The sequence below is a fragment of the Oncorhynchus keta genome, unplaced genomic scaffold (assembly GCF_023373465.1).
Source record: "Oncorhynchus keta strain PuntledgeMale-10-30-2019 unplaced genomic scaffold, Oket_V2 Un_scaffold_1597_pilon_pilon, whole genome shotgun sequence".
NCBI lineage: Eukaryota > Metazoa > Chordata > Actinopteri > Salmoniformes > Salmonidae > Oncorhynchus > Oncorhynchus keta.
Window position 1 is genome coordinate 163,124 of NW_026290805.1, and position 22,129 is coordinate 185,252.

At 45.8% G+C, this 22,129-nt stretch overlaps 1 long non-coding RNA gene across 1 annotated transcript; it reads left to right on the top strand.

Moving 5' to 3' along the window:
* Positions 1–18: 18 nt before the first annotated feature.
* Positions 19–8,217, top strand: LOC127927628 (uncharacterized). Its single transcript, XR_008128250.1, has 3 exons — positions 19–66; positions 6,251–6,344; positions 8,087–8,217. It is a non-coding gene; the product is annotated as an uncharacterized LOC127927628 (long non-coding RNA).
* Positions 8,218–22,129: the final 13,912 nt, after the last annotated feature.

The window sequence follows — 22,129 nt, forward strand, 5'->3', positions numbered from 1 at the left end:
GACCTCATATCTTCGCCATTTTGGATCTAAACTGGTATTCAACTGACGAACTTGTAATAAACAAAGGTAATTATAAATGTTTCTGCCACAAATGTCAGAATATACTGTTTGACTTTTAATCATTGATATATTAAGTCCCTCATGTGATGCAGACATGGGCATGTGCAGCATGGTACACATGGTTAAATCTCATATAATGTTAGATACAATGTAAAAATCAAATTTGAATGCTGAGCATGCCTGTGTTTCTGGACTAAAAAGTGTCCTAGCAATTAAGCAACTCTTTTTCTATATCAGCTCATTACTTGCCTCATTTAAACGTTTAGAATAGGCTACACTGCAGTTTATGAAATCTGAAACTCACAAGCACATTAAATGTGCTCTGAAGAATGTATGTGTTCTATAATTTGCTATCTTAGAAGATCCAGCCTACAAATAGCGTAATCATTTAGGACTGTAGTGTTTAATGAATGATTTGCTCCATCACGTAGGTTTGAAAGCCTTTAATTAAGAATGATTGAATTTACTAAGCATAGCCCTTGCATAAATCTAACACGAATACTAGAAATTGGGGATTAAATGTATTCATTGATCAGACTGATTTGATCGACCTACATTTTTAATAAGACCTTAACCATCAACAAGCTTTCATATCGGCAACGCTGAAAGGTACAACATGTCTGCGCCCGAGGAAGTCAGCCTATCACGTGTTGCTCGCTATACTCAGCCCCACGTGGGGCTCCCCTTCCCCGTCACTGTTCATTATCCAATGGCTGTGCAGCTGTCGTACCTCCTCGCTTACAATTGGCCAGAGGCAGCAAAGGCTGTCAGTCAGGATCCCATGCTGTCAATCAATACCACGCGGGGCTCAGCGCTGACAAATGCCTGTGCTTCTCTCCCTCCTGCCTGCAAATAGTCCCTGGAATGGCTGCTTAATTAGCTTCGAATGGCTTTTCCTTCCAGCTCAAACAATCTGTCACTACCATGTGGTAAAAAGAGCCTTGCATAAAACAAAAGAGGGTGGAGGGGTGGAGTTAGTAGGGGCTAAATATCAGTTTGATTCCCCCCTCCTCCACCGAATACATTTGTATTACCGCAAAACAAAGCATTTACCTCGCTCTAACATTGGCTCATTGCAGCCAACAGTTTCTGTCTTCATTGGGGTTAGTTTTTTTTCCCCTGTAGAACAAAAATGTGAGATTATATTCATTTTTAATCCCTTGTTTTTGGAAAGCTAGCCTATAAGCAAGCAGGATGAGGTCGTGATAGTGTTCTTCATGGCCTTATAGAAAAGTAAATATAGGGTATATGCATGTTTGCTAAATAAAGGTAATGATTTATTACCAAAGTCGACATAATGTCTGTGAACCTAATTATTGCTCCTGTTTACTCAACATCACTAAATTATTCATCGCGCTAGAGAGTAGTGCGAATTATGCTAGAAGTCAAATATGGAATGGGCCTATATTTTTCATCACTAAAACGACCTAGTTTTATACATGGTTAACAAACTAATATTTCATTCTGACTTTTCCACTATGTGACAAATCCATTTTTTTACCACAACATCTGTGCAGACCTGAAAGCAGAAGAAAATAAACACGGTATACATTTTAAAGTGTAAGCTATGTGTAAATTATAAATTAACGGCATTTGCTTCAGATGAACCTTCAAACGCCTGAAGATATCACCACTTTAATTGGATGCCTCTCAGATGTTTATGCTCAGGGAGGCTAGCAGGGTCATTCGCTCAAAGGAGGGAGAAAATGACCACTCCTCATTGGCTACCTCATTGTAAGCTTTGGACTGGCCCACGTGGGCTAGTTGAGGGCTGGAATAAAGACTCTGGGCTGAGGTCGAATGCATAATAAAAGGCCCCAAATAGTACAACTGGGCCAAAGGGCTGCTAGTCTACCAATTTTACTAAAGTATGGGAAAGAAACTATGTAAATAACCCAGATCAGTTTCCATTAAATAAAACACGATCAACAAAAACCATTACCTGGCCATAAGTGCGCTGTGGTTGGAGGTCAAAACATGGAGAAGACCTGAAAGTCACACACACACACACACACACACACACACACACACACACACACACACACACACACACACACACACACACACACACACACACAAGTACATGGTGGACCTTGCATTCTAATATCACACACAGAGACCCACTTTTCCCTCATCCTCAATAAAGAGTGGCCTGAATTAGGAGGCAACAAAGGCCAGGGTCTTCACCTCTGGGAGAAGAGGCCCTCCACCCTCGCAGACCTCTGCACTGTTTATTTACACTGGAACCATGGACGCTGTGAAACTCCCACCCCGGGGCTCTACACACACTGGGGCTATTTGCAGAGGTGGTTTTAATTCTTTGCAGAGCGATGATCGGCCTCCCTCTTTCACTCCATCTCCAGGCTTACAATCGGATTCCCACAGCCCTACCTGGCCCCTGCAAACCAGCCCCCAAATTAATAGAACAGATGTCTGTTTTCAGTGGTTTTAGTGGCCGCTAAAGACCAGAATCCCATTTGTTCTGCCTGCAGAATTACGCTCTCTACTCAAACAAACCTCCGGTGCCGAAACCACAGTCTCACGGCCAAGCCTACTGCTGGTTCCTTCCAGCCACTACTACCGTCATCTCAGAACTGATACTTCCTGAAATGAGGTCCAAAAGGTTTTTACATTTTTTTTTATTGAGACCTCAGTTGTGAAGTGCAGAATGGGCTACGTTAACTCATGCAAGATTTCTCACAATTTTTATTACGTAACCAAATGGGGACTTTGGATCCATTTTTACAAGAGCACACACAATACACTCTCACATATTCATTTAGCTAAATGCTAGCATTATGCCGTTTTAGCTAGGCTATCTCCCCCACCCAGAAGCAGGGATGGTGAGCTGGGGGTTTGATGTTTCGCGTCCATCCGTCTGCTCTCTCCTATCCAGCCAGCACTCTCCCCTTAGTGGAGCGGAAAATGAGGGCCTTATTTCCATGGCGAGTCGAGGTATTGTGGAGCACCGCTGTCTCAGGATTATTGACATGCTTTCATAGGCGGGCTCAGGCCCTGAAAGGAGACACATTCCTGGCCACAATGGGCCCAGTGTGCAGCGAGGCTGGCCTGAATAGGGCCCCGAGTGTATCAGGGTGACTCGTCAGCCAGTAATCAATGCAAACAGGATGAAAGGGTCTTATCAAAAGGGACAAATGCAGACATGAGCAGTGTCGCCAAACAAAAAAAAAAGTGAGCGAGGGAGGGAGGGGAAAAAATATAGATGGAGGCTTTTGGCAGAAGCCCCAGGCCCGCATTGGTTCGAATGTTGCTGTCGAGCGAACGAGGGGAACGGAGCCAATTACCATTCTGCAATTCTCATTCTCTGACATCAACAGCCACTTAGCCATATCTTAAAAACACAAGGAGTAGCATTATCAAAGCCCTCGCTGCCAAAAATGTTTTACAAAGGCTGTGCACTGTGCGGATTGTATCAAATCCCTATATAAAAAAAACAACCTCCAGAGAGACTCTATTTGTTCATCTTTACACGGCCAGATTTCACAAACAGACGCCGTAAAAAGTGAAGCCAGTTCTTGAGGAATTTCCCTTCAGAGAATCCTATCTGGGGCTGATGGGTTTGCCTCTAATCCTGCCATGAAAGAGCCCGTCCTCCGTCTCCAAAGAAACCTGTGGTGTGTAAGCCTTTTGAAAACACAGCTGCCTATCAGGCCAATTCGTTAAGGCACTAAAGGTAAACGGGGACAAGAGGCTCCTGGAAAAACTCTGTCACAATGAGCTCTTTCCCACATCGTTAGAGGAATCAATAGCTGCCCTCGGTTCAGATGGGGCCTGCTGCTTCGGGAGACACACAGAGCAAGAGAAGACTCTCGATTCTAGCTGGTATAGGGGGTCGACTCACTCGGATGTTCATTTTTTCACTCAGCGAGCCACTTTTTCAGATTGCAATAACATTCTCCAATGAGAGGTCAAAGTGCAAAGTCTCACACGTTCAAGATGCCCAGATACAATTAACTACTTTTTTGTTTTACTAATGAATCCCTTTGTCAATTATTTTTTATAAACTGTCAAATTGTGTAATAGAGTAGAATTGGGGCCTAATCATGGGGTTTGTCACTTCAACACAATGTCATTTATATGGGGATGAGTTTTATATTCCAATAATTCTATTGGCACTGCAGAGGCTTGGGCGGCCATATTTGATTTATTTGCACGCTATTGTTTACCCCCTCCTCTGGTTTGATATGGAAACACACAGGGCCCCGGCGCCAGGTCGTTCAATGACTTTTTAGCATAATGCAGTTGAATATGTATGCTTTCAAAAGGGTTCACCTCTGTTGTTGCTGGTGATTAATACAGTCATTCTGGGAGTGCTGGTTGTGTGACTCCATTCACAGGCCAATGGGCGTTAGGCTCTTTAGAGCGCCGGTGTTATTTTTGGTGATTACTGTCCAAGTGGTGGGGCTTTAAAAGCAGGTCAACAAAGTGACCCTCCTGTCCTCCAGCTGGAGTGTGAAAGGGAGCTGGTGTGTGATGGTGGTGGAGCACCTCACCCACTTGCCAGGGACGATACCGGAGTGCCAACCCCTGCTATCGCCGCCGGCAACGCAGAGAGCGAGGGGGCGGGGGTACGGGTGCTGGAGAACCGACACATTCTCACTCGACACCCACACATCCACTTTAGAATGCGGCCTCTTTTGCAACGCTTGGTGCACCGTTGTTGCAGAACGTCTTTACATTGAAAGCTTCAGGCGTTCAATAGCTTTGGCTTTAATTTTTATGGATCCTACTCAAAGGTATGCTAATCACGGGGTGGTTGAGCAGGACTGAGGGTGTGCTTGGGACATGTCTGTCACCACCCCCTCTCCTCTCAGCACACGGCTTGCTCTCTTTCTTTCCCTTTCTCCACCGCCTTGGCTCACCTGATCTCTTCCTGTTTTTCCAGCATGTCCCCCTGGGTCCCATCCAGCCTGGCAGGCAGTTCAATAGCCCCTGCGGTGAACGCGTAACAATCTCCACACCTGTGGAACAAGGCCCATTGTAAAGACTCCCCTCTTTCTCCCTTTCCCAATCCCCTTAAGGCACAGACACACCGGTAGCGTTTGTCGGCCGAGAGTACTTAGCACTTCTGAACAGAGTGCTGTCTGTAATTTGCAAACCGAATTCTAACAGTAGAATCTCGTGAAGATTTCAGTAGTCAGCCGACCGCACTGAACGAACAGCAGACGAGCGACAGATGAGCGGCAGACCAACATTCGGTATGTTGTCCCTTACATCTGTATGATAAAGACAGATGAGGCCTCCCTTTACTGTCCTTACACCCCCCCTTCTGTATGTGAAAGACAGATGAGGCCTCCCTTTACTGTCCTTACACCCCCCCGTCTGTATGTGAAAGACAGATGAGGCCTACCTTTACTGTCCTTACACCCCCCCCCCCATCTGTATGATAAAGACAGATGAGGCCTCCCTTTACTGTCCTTACACCCCCCATCTGTATGAGAAAGACAGATGAGGCCTCCCTTTACTGTCCTTACACCCCCCTTCTGTATGTGAAAGACAGATGAGGCCTCCCTTTATTGTCCTTACACCCCCCCCTCTGTCTTGCCTGTCATTGGAACACCCTGGTGTGAGCCAGCAGGTGTTGTCTCCCTCCCAGACGAGTCATTGTGGAGTCAAGCAATGTTGAGAAGAGCTTAACTCCACGGCCTCGGGGATCAATTAGGCCTCAATGCAGCGCAAACAGGTTATCTCACCCCCCATTTGACAGCCCCCGGTGACACGGTAGGGGGCACAGCTAAAAAGAGGAGGCAGAAGTTCCATAGACACACAAAGCCAAAGGCAGTCTATATGCTGAAGGATTGATGGAGCTAATCTGTGTGTGAGCGAGAGAGAGAGAGAGAGAGTGTGTAGAAACACATACCCAAACAAATACTCCCACTCAGAAACACACACATAAAATGATTATACTCACAAACACACACACAGATACACAAATGGATACATACACACGTACACACACCCTGTTGTTTACCATCCCATATTTTGGCAATCATATTATCTCTGTTTATCCAGCTTTGTCCCTAGAAAACATGACTAATACATCTGGATCGGTCAAATGGTATTAGATATTGAGTGATCTTCTCAGTATTTGGGTACAGCTTGACATATCACTGGTATCTCTGTCTCTTTCCCTGGTCTCATCTTCAGATTACTCTCTCTCTCTCCACAGGTCACCAGACTGGTGAGGTCATTACCAGGGGTTTCCAAGGGAACAAGCCCCAGCACCAATTCCCCTAAGGCCTGGGGCTAGAGAATGGAGATGTGTGAGTTTTGCAGGGGAGAGATAAAGGAGAAGGGAACTTCACCTGGGGTAAAAACAACTGGTCCGGCAGTTCACGGGTCATCAGTTAACGTCCAGACTTGCCAGGCACATGACCCCCAGCCCAACGAGAAGGCTATCATTTGTGTCCATCAATAGTGATTAATGGCCAACTATTCCATGGCGGTAATCTCAGACCGCCCAAGCATCCCCAGGGAGTTGGGATCACAAATGAGGAAGATCTGTAATGCACAAGGATAATGACTGTAGCTATTGTTATCACCACTAATATCTGGTGAGGCGATCAAAGACCTAGTATTTATCATGTAGACCACCCACAAGCATAGTGCAGTACACACACACACACACGCTAGTGTTGTTGATACGGCTCAATCAGAGCAGTGCCCCACTCCCCCAGTAGCCTGTTAGTTAGAGGAAGCTTCCTCTACACCCCTTCTTCTTGTCCCATCATTGACGCCTCAAGCCCGCTGACACACACACACACACACACACACACACACACACACACACACACACACACACACACACACACACACACACACACACACACACACACACACACACACACACACACACACACACACACAGCCAACGGCCTCCAGCTCTGATCATTTCAAGCTGCCCTCTTAAAAGCAATGCTGTTGTCAGGGGTTTATTTTTGTTGTTGCATGTTGACTTCATTGAGTGCTTCCATCCTGCTATCAGGTCTTTTTCACACCCCTCCTAACTTCATGGTCCACTTATCGCTGGTCTGGAGAGCTGCACCAAGGCCCATCTCTCTCTCTCTCTCTCTCTCTCTCTCTCTCTCTCTCTCTCTCTCTCTCTCTCTCTCACTCTCTCTCTCTCTCTCACATCTCTCTCCTATCTCTTCCACATGGTTGGTGCCCAGCTCAAACAGCAGACCAGCCGCCACCCTCTTAAGCCCCTCTCCTGTGTGGTGGCAGCCCACTTAGCGCATTCGACAGCAAGGCCTAATCAGAAGACAGAAGGGTCTCTACTGCGTGTGTGTGTGTGTGTGTCAGCGCTGCCGGAGAGTATCGTGTAGGACACTTGGACAGACCGCCACTCCAAAGTGTCGTCACTCCACAGTCCATCATGTCATAAAAGCCCAGATGAGGTTAAACACTCCTTAATTACCACTCAGAGTTGGGGTCGTCTCATCACAGGAACGGGAAGTGTGTGTGGAGTGTCTCCCTCCATGCGCCGCTGAAGGTCTTTGGCTATGCTGCCACCATGCTGATACCCGGCGCTAATGCAAGGGCGAAACGTGTTTGCACATGCTTATCAACTGGCCATGGGCCAGTTCAGCTGTTCAGCTCACAGTGGTGACCGATTAGAAGTAGGGTGGCCGAGAACTGACCCTCAATCAGTTGTTGACAACGGAGAGTTAACGGAGTGGAGTGCTGAGGCTGTTCAGGATTTGATGATGTCACGGGTGGAATGCATTGGCCCCGGCAACGCTTCTCTTTAGCTCCCCCCTGGAGAGGCAGCTGATAACTCCATCCAGGGCTTAGTGGGGGTTAGTGGGGGTTACACAGTTTCATCACACGGCCCGCTGAGAGGAAACTGAAACCATGCAAACATCCAGCAGCACCACCACCAAACAAGCTCTGAGAGTCAGGGGGGATACTGTCTGTCCAGTTCCAGGGGGAGAAACGATGTGTTCCCATACTGTAAACTGGTTTCCTTGTTCTGATCCTTGTCTCCTTTCCTTCATGATCTCAGAGATGACTGGCTCTGCATCCAGCAGCACCACCACCAAACAAGCTCTGAGAGTCAGGGGGGGATACTGTCTGTCCAGTTCCAGGGGGAGAAACGATGTGTTCCCATACTGTAAACTGGTTTCCTTGTTCTGATCCTTGTCTCCTTTCCTTCATGATCTCAGAGATGACTGGCTCTGCATCCAGCATCCATTATTTACACTGCATCTATCTGGCTCTGCATCCAGCATCCATTATGTACACTGCATCTATCTGGCTCTGTATACACACTGCATCTATCTGGCTCTGCATATACACTGCATCTATCAAGTTCCTCAATGCGGAAGACACATTTCAGTTGAAGGCATTCAGTTGTACAACTGACTAGGTCTCTCCCTTTCAATTAGTGGTCTTGATGAAACGGATGGGAGACACGTAATGTAAGCTATTCTGTTTTCTGTGGGAGAATCAGGAATAGAAAGAGCAAACATGCTTGTAAGTGTCCCACCACTGGAGGGAAGCACTGAGCACCTGGTGAGACCTGCCATGTCGAGTGCTTTCTGAAACTTCTCAAATAACCCCGGGGATTTCGCCCCTGCTTCTTGATTGCTTTTCCCCCGCCGACCAAGTCCCCCTCTCCCAACAATGAGTAGAGGCCCAATGCAGCCATTTTTATTTCGACATCAAATCATTTCTGGGTAACAATTAATTAAGTACCTTACTGTAATAGATTTCTATTAAAATGGGCAAAAGTCGTTTTTTAGGGGGAAAAAACTATTTCTCAATCAAGAATTTTGCTCAGTCTGTCTGGGAGGGGTCTGAGTGGCCAGGAGAAAACTGAAAGCTAGCTGACATTGGTCTAGCAACCAATTTACCACATGGTGATGTTCCCAACCAAAAAAAACCTGCTGATTAGAAGGCCTAGGTGTAGATTGTATTTTCAACCAGCAACTATCAGGAAATAAAACTGATTTACGTTTTGTTCTCCACACTTTTACAGTGTTAGTTTCATCGGCTGTTGAAACAATATGATATAAAACACAGGAAAAATATAATTGTGACTGCACCTAATAGTTTTCTCGTCTTTCATCTTTTCGACAAAAGGTCCCCTGTTCCGCTCTGCCACCCACCTCTTTGCTCTCAGGAGAGGCTTTTAAGAACCTCATATGAGGAGGAAAGGCTGCAAGGCTTTGAATAGAAATGAGCAGAACCCTAACCTGTTGCAAAATGTATTTCTCCCATTTGCATTATTTATGCAGGAGAAATGCTTTCAGCCCCCCTCTTTTTTTTTTTTTTGAAGGCGGCATTATGTTAACAAGAGGAGAATTCACTGACGCTGCGCGCTTCGCACACAATGACCAAATGGTCACCTTTCCATCCTCATTCACTTTGAAAAGCCTCCCTATAATGCGTCTTTCTTCCACCATGGCCGCCCTGTCTTAATTTATTTACCCAGCATGCCCTGCGATTAATAATGGCCCATACTGTCAGGTCCGGAACGCAAAGTCCCGGGAACGTTGCATCCGAGCCGACCCACAATCGGTGTGAAATCCACCACAAGCTCCACTCTGAGACACCAACGTGGCGAACGGGATGGACAAAGCAATCAGGCTAGAGATGAGAGCTTTGGTCTGAGCTCAGACGGCACCTCTGTGAACCGCACATGAGCAGGGACTGGGGAATCATCCACATCCATCATCTCAGCCGCCACTGTAGCAGACTAGGCTATCTCCTTGACTACAACACATCAGCCACCACTGTAGCAGACTAGGCTATCTCCTTGACTACAACACATCAGCCACCACTGTAGCAGACTAGGCTATCTCCTTGACTACAACACATCAGCCACCACTGTAGCAGACTAGGCTATCTCCTTGACTACAACACATCAGCCACCACTGTAGCAGACTAGGCTATCTCCTTGACTACAACACATCAGCCACCACTGTAGCAGGCTAGGCTATCTCCTTGACTACAACACATCAGCCACCACTGTAGCAGACTAGGCTATCTCCTTGACTACAACACATCAGCCACCACTGTAGCAGACTAGGCTATCTCCTTGACTACAACACATCAGCCACCACTGTAGCAGACTAGGCTATCTCCTTGACTACAACACATCAGCCACCACTGTAGCAGGCTAGGCTAGCTCCTTGACTACAACACATCATGCACTCTACCTCAGCCACCACTGTAGCATGCTAGGCTAGGCTAGCTCCTCGATTACAACACATGGGCTGACTCTGGCGTTCATCCATGGGCCTTTTGATATGCTACTTTAAGATGGTGTGCATGATCTACTGCTGGCGATGGGGATGTTGAAATGTGTGTCCCCCCCCCCCAAGTGTCCTGGAGACAATTTCCTCACACACTGCTGAATCTGCAAAAGTCAGACAGAGAGCCAGCAGGAAGAACAGCAGCCCACTGTACAGATATCGCAGGCCTTAATAAAGGTCATATTTGATCTCAGTCCTTAGAAATGACTGTGGAAGAGAGGGAGGGGAAATTACACAGACGCGTAATTCATTAGACATGAAAACATGCATGCATCTCTTCTCCGAATAGCCACAGCTGCACGAAATCATATTAATCCCGCTCCAGATGTCCTATACTATGCAGAGACATAGTAATGACATGCAGTATGATAAACTACAATGGTTCCAATGTATGATGGTTTCTACTGAATACAGAGACACTAATGAGCGTTGTACATGGTATGGAGCAGGGTACCTCCACACAGGATGTGCCTCCGTCTGTCACACCGTCGCATTTACATGACCCAATGGTCACAACGGGCTTAAATGAAGACGAGGGTCCGTGAAGGATAGCTCTCTACTGGGAGTGACAAGATAAAGTATAGAGACATACATGACATGAAGCACGGCTGTTCCTCTCTGCGCAATAATGGACCTAGAGAGTATTAACCCCGAGGTCACGTCCCTCAAGAGTAAATACACATTTATATAACAGATGTGTATTAAATCCTCTACCACCGGTTTTCCTCCCGTGGTTCTAACTGTCCATTCGAGGAGTAGGTTCTATACAGGTCGCATCAAGGCCTCTTTATCCTCGCTACCTGATAATGTACAGAGGCTCGGAACAGAACAGATGTTCCACTATACCTCAGACCTGAGAGGTAAATTTAATATGCCAAACACCTTTCAGTTCAATCAGAAGTGCAGGGGGCCGTTGAACGGGGAAGGTTGTTGCCAGGGGGCTTGTGGGAGATTACAATTAAGCCGTCACAGGCAGAGTCAAGGGCACCCTCTTCAAACCTTTCCCTCATTAATTGGGATTTTTCTTTGTGTGCGGGGGACGGGGGGGACGGGGGACCTCTGTCTACGCGGTAGCCTCAGGTTCAAGTGTTGTCAGTGAATGACAGAGGTACTCCACGGCCTCTCCAGCGCCCCGGCTGAGAAGATGAGTTTGTGACAAAACGTGATCAACAGTCCAGGGGTCATGACAAAGAGGCTACTCACTCACATACTCCTCTCCAACCCCATCCAACCACACACACACACACACACACACAGAAACAAGAAACACACTACATAGCACACACACACACACACTCTTCTCCAACCCCATCCAACGACCACACTACCAGCGCACACACACAGAAACACATTCCCACATAGTCTCTTATTCAGAGAGCACACACACACAGAAACACATTCCCACATAGTCTCTTATTCAGAGAGCACACACACACAGAAACACATTCCCACATCATCTCTTATTCAGAGAGCACACACACACAGAAACACATTCCCACATAGTCTCTTATTCAGAGAGCACACACACACAGAAACACATTCCCACATAGTCTCTTATTCAGAGAGCACACACACACAGAAACACATTCCCACATAGTCTCTTATTCAGAGAGCACACACACACAGAAACACATTCCCACATAGTCTCTTATTCAGAGAGCACACACACACAGAAACACATTCCCACATAGTCTCTTATTCAGAGAGCACACACACACAGAAACACATTCCCACATAGTCTCTTATTCAGAGAGCACACACACACAAAACACCCCATCCATTCTGATTCCGTATTAATCAGTATGAGAGGGGCATTAGCAGCCACTGCTGTATTCATGTGCAGGGGGAAATGATGGTCTGTGATGTGCTGTTCTGGATGAAGACAGAGACGTGGAAAAGGATGAGTTTCAAATGGATAAAAATGGATTTAAAAAGAACATGGAGGCAGACAACTCCGTTTGTTGGAGTATATCACTGTATGTTCAATGCCAAGTTAAGTGGCGATTTTTGGCATGTACATTTTGGTGGGGCAAACCTAAAAAATGTTGAGGGGATGCATGTCAGCAAGCCACAACACAAACACGAAACAATACATTAATTGCACTATAACGGTGACGAGCTGTGCCCACAAACTACATAAAGCTGTTGCTACAGCAGAGTCCCAACACCTTTCCACTGCTACACCTGGGTATCAGCGGAGCCTTGTCTGGCAACGAAACAGTTCATTCAGCCTCATTTACTGACTTAAAAAAACATAGCTGATATGGCTGACTTGTTTAAACAAATGTGGTTTCTACTGACAACTGAGGTGTACCTACTATGGCATAAGTGGACAACAAGCAGATAATCCGTCATTTCGATGAAGACATTAATGGGCGAGCTAGGACGGACGTAGTCAATACAACTATTTGTTCAGCACTTTTGAAATGTACAGCAACAGAATTCAAAATATGGGCCGTTCTTACGGTGTTTTCCCTGTACACCACGTCAGAACCGTATGATAAATGAAGGGGGCATATAGCACATAATGAAAGCTCTTACAATATTAGATGATGACATATCCCTAAAACAGGTTATAGGCTACATGTGCACCACCAAGTAAGAACAGCAGGTGAAATTAAGAGGGGAAAAATAGACCAAATAATTAGGGTGAGGCACATGGGCTACTTACAGCTATAGTATACATATCTCCCTGGCATTTTACATTATTTATGCAGCAGCATACAAGACATTTTTGGTCTCACCTTGTTGTGCTGTGCTCACTTGAACAGGAAGGTGGCCCGGTGATCCTTGGTGGGCAAATTTTGTCATCAAAGTCTGGCATTCTCTGGATTTCTGGTGCTTTCAAGACAACTGGGAACTCTGGAAAGGTTGAATCATGATGTTTTTTATTTTATTTTACCTTTATTTAACCAGGCAAGTCAGTTAAGAACATATTCTTATTTTCAATGACGGCCTGGGAACAGTGGGTTAACTGCCTGTTCAGGGGCAGAACGACAGATTTGTACCTTGTCAGCTCGGGGGTTTGAACTCGCATCCTTCCAGTTACTAGTCCAACGCTCTAACCACTAGGCTACGCTGCCGCCCCGTGATCTTCAGGTCGTAGCTGTAGAAGATGACAAAGTTCCCGACTTACAATTCCCAGTTGGATGACCGTTCAAAACGTATTTTCCCATTTGGAACTCGTTCTTTCCTGATTTCCCAGTTGTCTTCAACTCACTGTCAGATTTCCCAGTTCTGAGTGAACAGTTGTTTTGAGCGCAGCATAAATCATGCTGGATTGACAGCATGGCCAATGAATTGGGACCAAATCAAATGTTATTTGTCACATACACATGGATAGCAGATGTTAATGCGAGTGTAGCGAAATGCTTGTGCTTCTAGTTCCAACAATGCAGTAATAACCAACGAGTAATCTAATCTAACAATTTCACAACAACTACCTTATTCACACAAGTGTAAAGGGATGAAGAATATGTACATAAAAATATATGAATGAGGGATGGTACAGAATGGCATAGACAATATGTAGTAGATGGTATAGAGTACAGTATATACATATGAGATTTGTAATGTAGGGTATGTAAACATATTAAATGGCATTGTTTAAAGTGGCTAGTGATACATTTTTTACATAATTCTTTCCATTATCAAAGTGGCTGGAGTTGAGTCAGTATGTTGGCAGCAGCCACTCAATGTTAGTGGTGGCTGTTTAACAGTCTTATGGTCCCTGCTTTGATGCACTTGTACTGACCTCGCCTTCTGGATGATAGCGGGGTGAACAGGCAGTGGCTCGGGTGGTTGTTGTCCTTGATGATCTTTATGGCCTTCCTGTGACATCGAGTGGTGTAGGTGTCCTGGAGGGCAGGTAGTTTTCCCCCGGTGATGCGTTGTGCAGACCTCACTATCCTCTGGAGAACCTTACGGTTGTAGGCGGCGCAGTTGCCGTACCAGGCGGTGATACAGCCCGACAGGATGCTCTCGATTGTGCATCTGTAGAAGTTTGTGAGTGCTTTTGGTGACAAGCCGAATTTCTTCAGCCTCCTGAGGTTGAAGAGGCGCTGCTGCACCTTCTTCACCATGCTGTCTGTGTGGGTGGACCAATTCAGTTTGTCCGTGATGTGTACGCCGAGGAATTTAAAACTTACTACCCTCTCCACTACTGTCCTGTCGATGTGGATAGGGGGGTGCTCCCTCTGCTGTTTCCTGAAGTCCACGATCATCTCCTTGTTTTGTTAACATTGAGTGTGAGGTTATTTTCCTGACACCACACGCCGAGGGCCCTCACCTCCTCCCTGTAGGCTGTCTCGTCGTTGTTGGTAATCAAGCCTACCACTGTAGTGTCATCTGCAAACTTGATGATTGAGTTGGAGGCGTGTATGGCCATGCAGTCGTGGGTGAACAGGGAGTACAGGAGAGGGCTCAGAATGCACCCTTGTGGGGACCCAGTGTTGAGGATCAGCGGGGTGGAGATGTTGTTACCTACCCTTACCACCTGGGGGAGGCCCGTCAAGAAGTCCAGTACCCAGTTGCACAGGGCGGGGTCGAGACCCAGGGTCTCTAGCTTGATGACGAGTTTGGAGGGTACTATGGTGTTAAATGCTGAGCTGTAGTCGATGAACAGCATTCTCACATAGGTATTCCTCTTGTCCAGGTGGGTTAGGGCAGTGTGCAGTGTGTTTGCGATTGCGTCATCTGTGGACCTATTGGGGAGGTAAGCAAATTGGAGTGGGTCTAGGGTGTCAGGTAGGGTGGAGGTGATATGGTCCTTGACTAGTCTCTCAAAACACTTCATGATGACGGAAGTGAGTGCTACGGGGCGGTAGTCATTTAGCTCAGTTACCTTAGCTTTCTTGGGAACAGGAACAATGGGGGCCCTCTTGAAGCATGTGGGAACAGCAGACTGGGATAAGGATTGATAGAATATGTCCGTAAACACACCAGGCAGCTGGTCTGCGCATGCTCTGAGGACGCGGCTGGGGATGCCCTCTGGGCCTGCAGCCTTGTGAGGGTTGACACGTTTAAATGTTTTCCTCACGTCGGCTGCAGTAAAGGAGAGTCCGCAGGTTTTGGTAGCGGGCTGTGTCAGTGGCATTGTATTGTCCTCAAAGCGAGCAAAGAAGTTGTTTAGTCTGTCTGGGAGCAAGACATCCTGGTCCGCGACGGGCTTGTTTTCTTTTTGTAATCCGTGATTGACTGTAGACCCTGCCACATACCTCTTGTGTCTGAGCCGTTGAATTTCGACTCTACTTTGTCTCTATACTGACGCTTAGCTTGTTTGATTGTCTTGCGGAGGGAATAGCTACACTGTTTGTATTCGGTCATGTTTCCGGTCACCTTGCCCTGGTTAATAGCAGTGGTTCGCGCTTACAGTTTCGCGCGAATGCTGCCATCAATCCCTGCTTTCTGGTTTGGGAATGTTTTAATAATTGCTGTGGGTACGACATAGCTGATGCATTTGCTAATAAACTCGCTCACTGAATCAGCTTATTTGTCAATTTTGTTGTTTGACGGAGTGCGGAACATATCCCAGTCCACGTGATCGAAGCAATCTTGAAGCGTGGAACCAGATTGGTCGGACCAGCATTGAACAGACCTGAGCGCGGGAGCTTCCTGTTTTAGTGTCTGTCTATAGGCAGGAAGCAACAAAATGGAGTCGTGGTCAGCCTTTCCGAATGGAGGGTGGGGGAGGGCCTTATATGCGTCGCGGAAGTTAGAATAACAATGATCCAGGGTTTTACCAGCCCTGGTAGCACACCTAACTCCCACTCCACTGAATAGCAGGCTAGGGATTGCTTTGCAATGCTTGCAGTTAGCCACTGATTCCTTCCAAACCATTCATTGTTGAATTTGCGATTTCCAACTTGTTGTGTATTGTTTATGTCCAATGGCCGATAACCACCTATACGTTTTATCCATAATTTGTCTTCATTATTTCTCTCCATATGACAAGGATTGAAAAGGATTTGCCTGTAGACTGTCGACTTGATTCATGATGATGACTGCTAGCTAGGATTTTGAAAGTATGATCTTGACATTATCAGTCCAGACAAAACTACTGTAGATATATAAAGTGGTTTGACGTCATTTTATCTGTGGCCAATGACCTTGAGCCTTCTTGGATGGGCACTTCTAATTTAACTCTTTGGCAGCACCCAAGGGGCTTGAATTTGCGAGCTCTATCCTTAGATTTGGCAATGACGTAGTGTCCCCATGAGTGACAGAACACTGAGCCAATCACAGTGCAACTAGAGGACATTACCAACCCCTACGCTCCGTATTTTCCACTGCCTGCCCCACCACCACAGAAAGCACTGAGCTGGCTGAAACATCTGCATTTTGGAGCCTACTTACTCAAGAAAGCAAAAAAGAGACCATGTTTGTATGGAGGCTTTATTAACTAAATTTTTGTCCTTCTTTACATTGTTTGCAAACTGATATGTGACACATATTAATGCCAAAATAACATGCAAAACCGGAAGCCCCCAAAAAACTAAATGTTTTGCTAAAAATGTGGGGCTCAATGACGGGTCGCCACTGGCCAAGTTGTATGAACTTGTACTATAATGTAACAAATATTTTGTTCCTCAGTTTTGTCAACTAGATTTTTAAAATCTAACATAACTCAAAAAATGAAGGCAGCGTGAAGTGGCCATTTAAAGGGGAAGTACGTGTGTGGTCATGTGGAATCCATAGATTAGGACCTCATTCATTTATTTCAATTTACTGATTTCCTTATATGAACTATAACTCAGTAAAAGCTTTGAAATTCTTCCATGTTGAGTTTTATATTTTTGTTCAGTATATTTTCAGAGAGTGAAGTGGTCGTTTAAAGGGAAAGTCTTGGCCTCTGCATGGATACAGCACTTGCTGGGGAGAACAACTTAAAGAAATTGCCTTTTGCCGTGACTTAAAGTTCCTTGGCCTTGTCCCAAAAGGTAAGCGATTAATGAGATTCAGATTGCCTGAGCTGGCGCTGAGTTTAGCCAGCCAGCACACAGCACTGCAACTCCCATGCTCCTGTGCAATAGAGCAAGAAGTAGGACACAAGCCTTTAATACCACGAGGATAAATGATTGTGAAACAAAGAAGTGATGATTTATTGAAGATGAATGTGGACAACTGAAACTGAATGTCAAATTATGCAACCCCCTCCCAGGTCGGCCATTGTTCAGTAAAGAACAAACAGGGTTTTCTCTCATACTACTATGTGTTAACTTTAAATTGTTCAATGAGCGCCAACTGGAGTCCTGACAAGTATATTGTAATGGTCTACTGCTAGACTAAGATACAGCTCACCGCTTATAAGGGAGAGAGAGAGAGTGAGAGAGAGAACATTGACTACTTCCACATGTTAAAATAGAGGACCAAAAGACTTCACCTTAAGGTCGTCTCCTGGAACCCGATACGGCTTGAAGAAATGTAGTCCGCCTTTAGTGATGACATACAGATTGAGCCTTACCTTTTTAGGGTATCAAATCTGCATTTTCTTACCTCCAGAGAGTGTACACATGGCCCTCTGGAACACAATCCTACGTTCCTCAAAATAAGTTTGGAAGAAAACAAACGCCTTAAGGTATTACACTTTAACCAATCAGATTCTAGTTCTCACAGCTTCTTGTCTCACAATAATACTGTTTCCAGCTTTGAACTTTTAAAATGAGATTGTTGTTTTCCTCCCACTTTCTGTAGAGCGTTTTGGTATGTCCACACCCTCAACTGAACCCCACAGCGAAGACGAGAGGAGAGACAGTAATACAGGCCATTCTAATCCATCATATTTACACCTATAGCAACCAACAACAAAGGCTATATGTCGATCTAGGCACTCCTATGATTCATTTCTGAATGTTAATTCCATGACCTCCTCCTGACATAAAGACAACTTATTTTTCTCCTCTGCTGCTACAGAGATACAGAAGCACTGGCCCTCCAGGCACAAATTGACTTCACACAAGCACTTCCAGGCTCGGTGACTGACATGGGGCCTGTTAAAAATAACCCCCTCTATCAGCGATGGATCGCTTTAGAGCAGCAGCGTCCTGTCAGCGAGCATTCCCAGGCACAGAGGGAAGGAGTGAAAGGAGGAACGAGAGAAAACAGCTACACACTGAAGAACATGGAGATATCAAACAGACGAGGGTTGGGTTTCAACGGCCCAACATGAAGTGCCAGAGGCGGATTTCCCAGAAGGCTGTGCTTCTCGCCCACAGATCTCTTTCTCTCCCCATCACTGGTCAGAAGGCAAAGCAGGGGTGTCCGTGTCTTTGCCCGCTCGATAAATATTGACGTGTGTGGACCCCGCTCGGCCGGATCATTCCCAGATGTGCATTCTGCCAATTCCTGATTGATGACTCATTGATTGCAGCGCTGCCCCATTCCTTATTTAACCTCATTAAGCATCCGGGCGCTCCGGCTATGATTATCCGGCTTCGGAATTACAATAACATCTCTGTTTGCCAAGCACGGAGGCCATAAACATCTCGCTATAATCTGGGCTTGACAGAGACCGACGATGATTAACCGAATCAACACAAATGAATGGAACTAATACATCTCTGTGTGCGAAAGGAAAATAGTCTCATTTGTCTATGCCAATGAAGATTTCAAATGGACTCTCTTTTTAATGCTCTAATTATGAGCTTTTCGCCTTGCAAATGAGCCTCAAACAAGCCTGTAGCTCCCCATACCCAATTACCATAAACAGCCCTGATGGCAAGCTTGAAACAAATTGTTATATTTAGTCCCCTACTAATAGGATTAAGTCATGTGAAATTCTCTTGAAGAAGTTCACAGCTCCAGAACTCCGTTTCTGATGTCATCTTCCATTCCCAGGCAGGTTTGTTTTCTTCTTCCTCATCCACTACTTGCCCTGAATTCAGATCCAAACTTCTGGACAATCCTAAATGGTTAAACAAAAGAATGACACCAATCTTTTAGAAGAGCTGGAACCTGGCCAGCACCAATAAACACAGGCAGAAATAATGACTGGCCATCTGTGCTCCACATTTTCAGCAAAGGTTGAGAAAGCCAAGATTATTCCTGGTGATGTTCCTTGTGTTCTTCGAGGCACATGGGGGACATGAAAGGATTGGGTGAAAAGGTGCAGTCGCAATCTGGACGCTTTTTCACGAGATAGTTTCCATTAAAAGAGGCAGTCAACAAAACGAACAAGCCAAGAGAATCAGCGTCATGCTTCAGATCTCCACCCGGCGATAGACGACCGACTTGGAGGATAATTGGACATGCAACTGATTACATTCACAGCTGAGAGACAGAGCGCCAGAAAAGGAAATGATGTCATGAAAGTTTACCCTGTGCGGTTTCATAAATCATTACTCCAAAACAGCGAGATCAGATTTTCTGGAAACAACGCTGATCGGGGAAGGCCAAACATCACGTTTGGGATGCATAAACTCCATCCTCAACCAGGAATTCATATTAGACGGAGCTGGATCTTGTTAAGTCATTGTGCAGTTTATGGGCAGTTTGTGAGGTAGAAAGGAGTAAAGAGAGAGAACAGACCTCCATGATGAGAAAACAATCATGACGTGGAAGAACTCAGGCATTAGGCTCCTGAGGGTTGGAGCGGTGTGGATTGCTAGCTTCCACTCGGGTGTCCTTAGACAAAGCTATAATTTGGTCTCCTTGGAGGACCACTTAGCCCCGTTGCCAAGGCTCAGCGAGCTACTCCCCTGTCGAAGATCTTAATAAGATCCATGCAGGTGTCGCCACGGTTACACAGCTGCCTAGAGAGGCTAGGACAAATGAGCAGGGGAGTGTCATACACATCGAGAGAGCCAGAGACTGGCAGAGAGACAGAGAGGGACTGCAGAGAGACTGAGAGGGACTGGCAGAGAGACAGAGACTGGCAGAGAGACCGAGAGGGACTGGCAGAGAGACCGAGAGGGACTGGCAGAGAGACAGAGAGGGACTGGCAGAGAGACAGAGAGGGACTGGCAGAGAGACAGAGAGGGACTGGCAGAGAGACAGAGGGACTGGCAGAGAGACAGAGAGGGACTGGCAGAGAGACAGAGAGGGACTGGCAGAGAGACAGAGACTGGCAGAGAGACAGAGACTGGCAGAGAGAGCGAGAGACTGGCAGAGAGACAGAGACTGGCAGAGAGAGCGAGAGACTGGCAGAGAGACCGAGAGGGACTGGCAGAGAGAGCGAGAGACTGGCAGAGAGACCGAGAGGGACTGGCAGAGAGACAGAGGGACTGGCAGAGAGACAGAGACTGGCAGAGAGACCGAGAGGGACTGGCAGAGAGACAGACTGGCAGAGAGACAGAGGGACTGGCAGAGAGACCGAGAGGGACTGGCAGAGAGACCGAGAGGGACTGGCAGAGAGACCGAGAGGGACTGGCAGAGAGACAGAGACTGGCAGAGAGAGCGAGAGACTGGCAGAGAGACCGAGAGGGACTGGCAGAGAGACAGAGACTGGCAGAGAGACAATGATAGGGAGAGAGATAGACAGAGCGAGAGAGAGAGAGGTTTCTGCTCAGTTAAGTATGTACAGTAATAGAAAACAGGAGCACAAATTTGTTTCTATAAGTAGTGTCTTTCACTAAGCTGTAAGTAGTCTTTCACTAAGCTGTAAGAGATATACGAGATAGCATAAGAAGATATAAATCTAGATCTGATATGAGACCCGAGATATTTAGAATAATGTAGAAAATCCATTTCTCTATTCTCATAAACACCGTTTCAAATTACAGCCTTTCCAGCTCCCTCTCAAACCATAGTCATGTAAGCCCTGAATAGGCCTATACAAGAACAAGAAAAACAATTATTTTCAAGGCACATATTCAAGGCCGAATTTGAGTAAAGTGGTTTTAAAAGATGAACAGCATTAACTTTGATACTCAAAATAACATGTCCTTTGAAAATAGCAGATTCATCTCAATGTCAAGCTCAGCAGTAGGCTGAGGCCTTCAAACCTAATGTCCCACCACAGGACTTCTAAATATGGTGAACAAATCTGAACAACTATTGATTTTCTTATTCCCAGTGGTTAAATCTCAATGTCAACTATTGATTTTCTTATTCCCAGTGGTTAAACCTCAATGTCAACTATTGATATTCTTATTCCTCATGGTTAAATCTCAATGTCAACTATTGATTTTCTTATTCCCCGTGGTTAAACCTCAATGTCAACTATTGATTTTCTTATTCCCCGTGGTTAAACCTCAATGTCAACTATTGATTTTCTTATTCCTCGTGGTTAAATCTCAATGTCAACTATTGATTTCTTATTCCCCGTGGTTAAACCTCAATGTCAACTATTGATTTCTTATTCCCCGTGGTTAAATCTCAATGTCAACTATTGATTTCTTATTCCCGTGGTTAAATCTCAATGTCAACTATTGATTTCTTATTCCCCGTGGTTAAACCTCAATGTCAACTATTGATTTTCTTATTCCCCGTGGTTAAATCTCAATGTCAACTATTGATATTTTCTTTATCAAGATCCCTCATGGTATCCCGTTTTGCCTTATCTCCAGCATTTTTCTCTCCTTCCCCAATGTGAGACTGGGAATGGCCAAATGCCCATAGGGTAAAATGTATATGGATTTGTTTATGCCCACTTTCCATTTATTGAGTCTATTGCAGGGGTGCATTCTGTTAAACACGGAAAACATGTGTCCTCTCTGAACAGGGTGGATCAGTTTGTTGTGAGTTTTGCTCAGGCAGTAGAGAGGCACCTATAAAATGAGGAACAGTGTAACACAACCATAGACAAGGATAGAGGCCTCTAGTGGACAAAGGGATACATTACGGCATCCCAG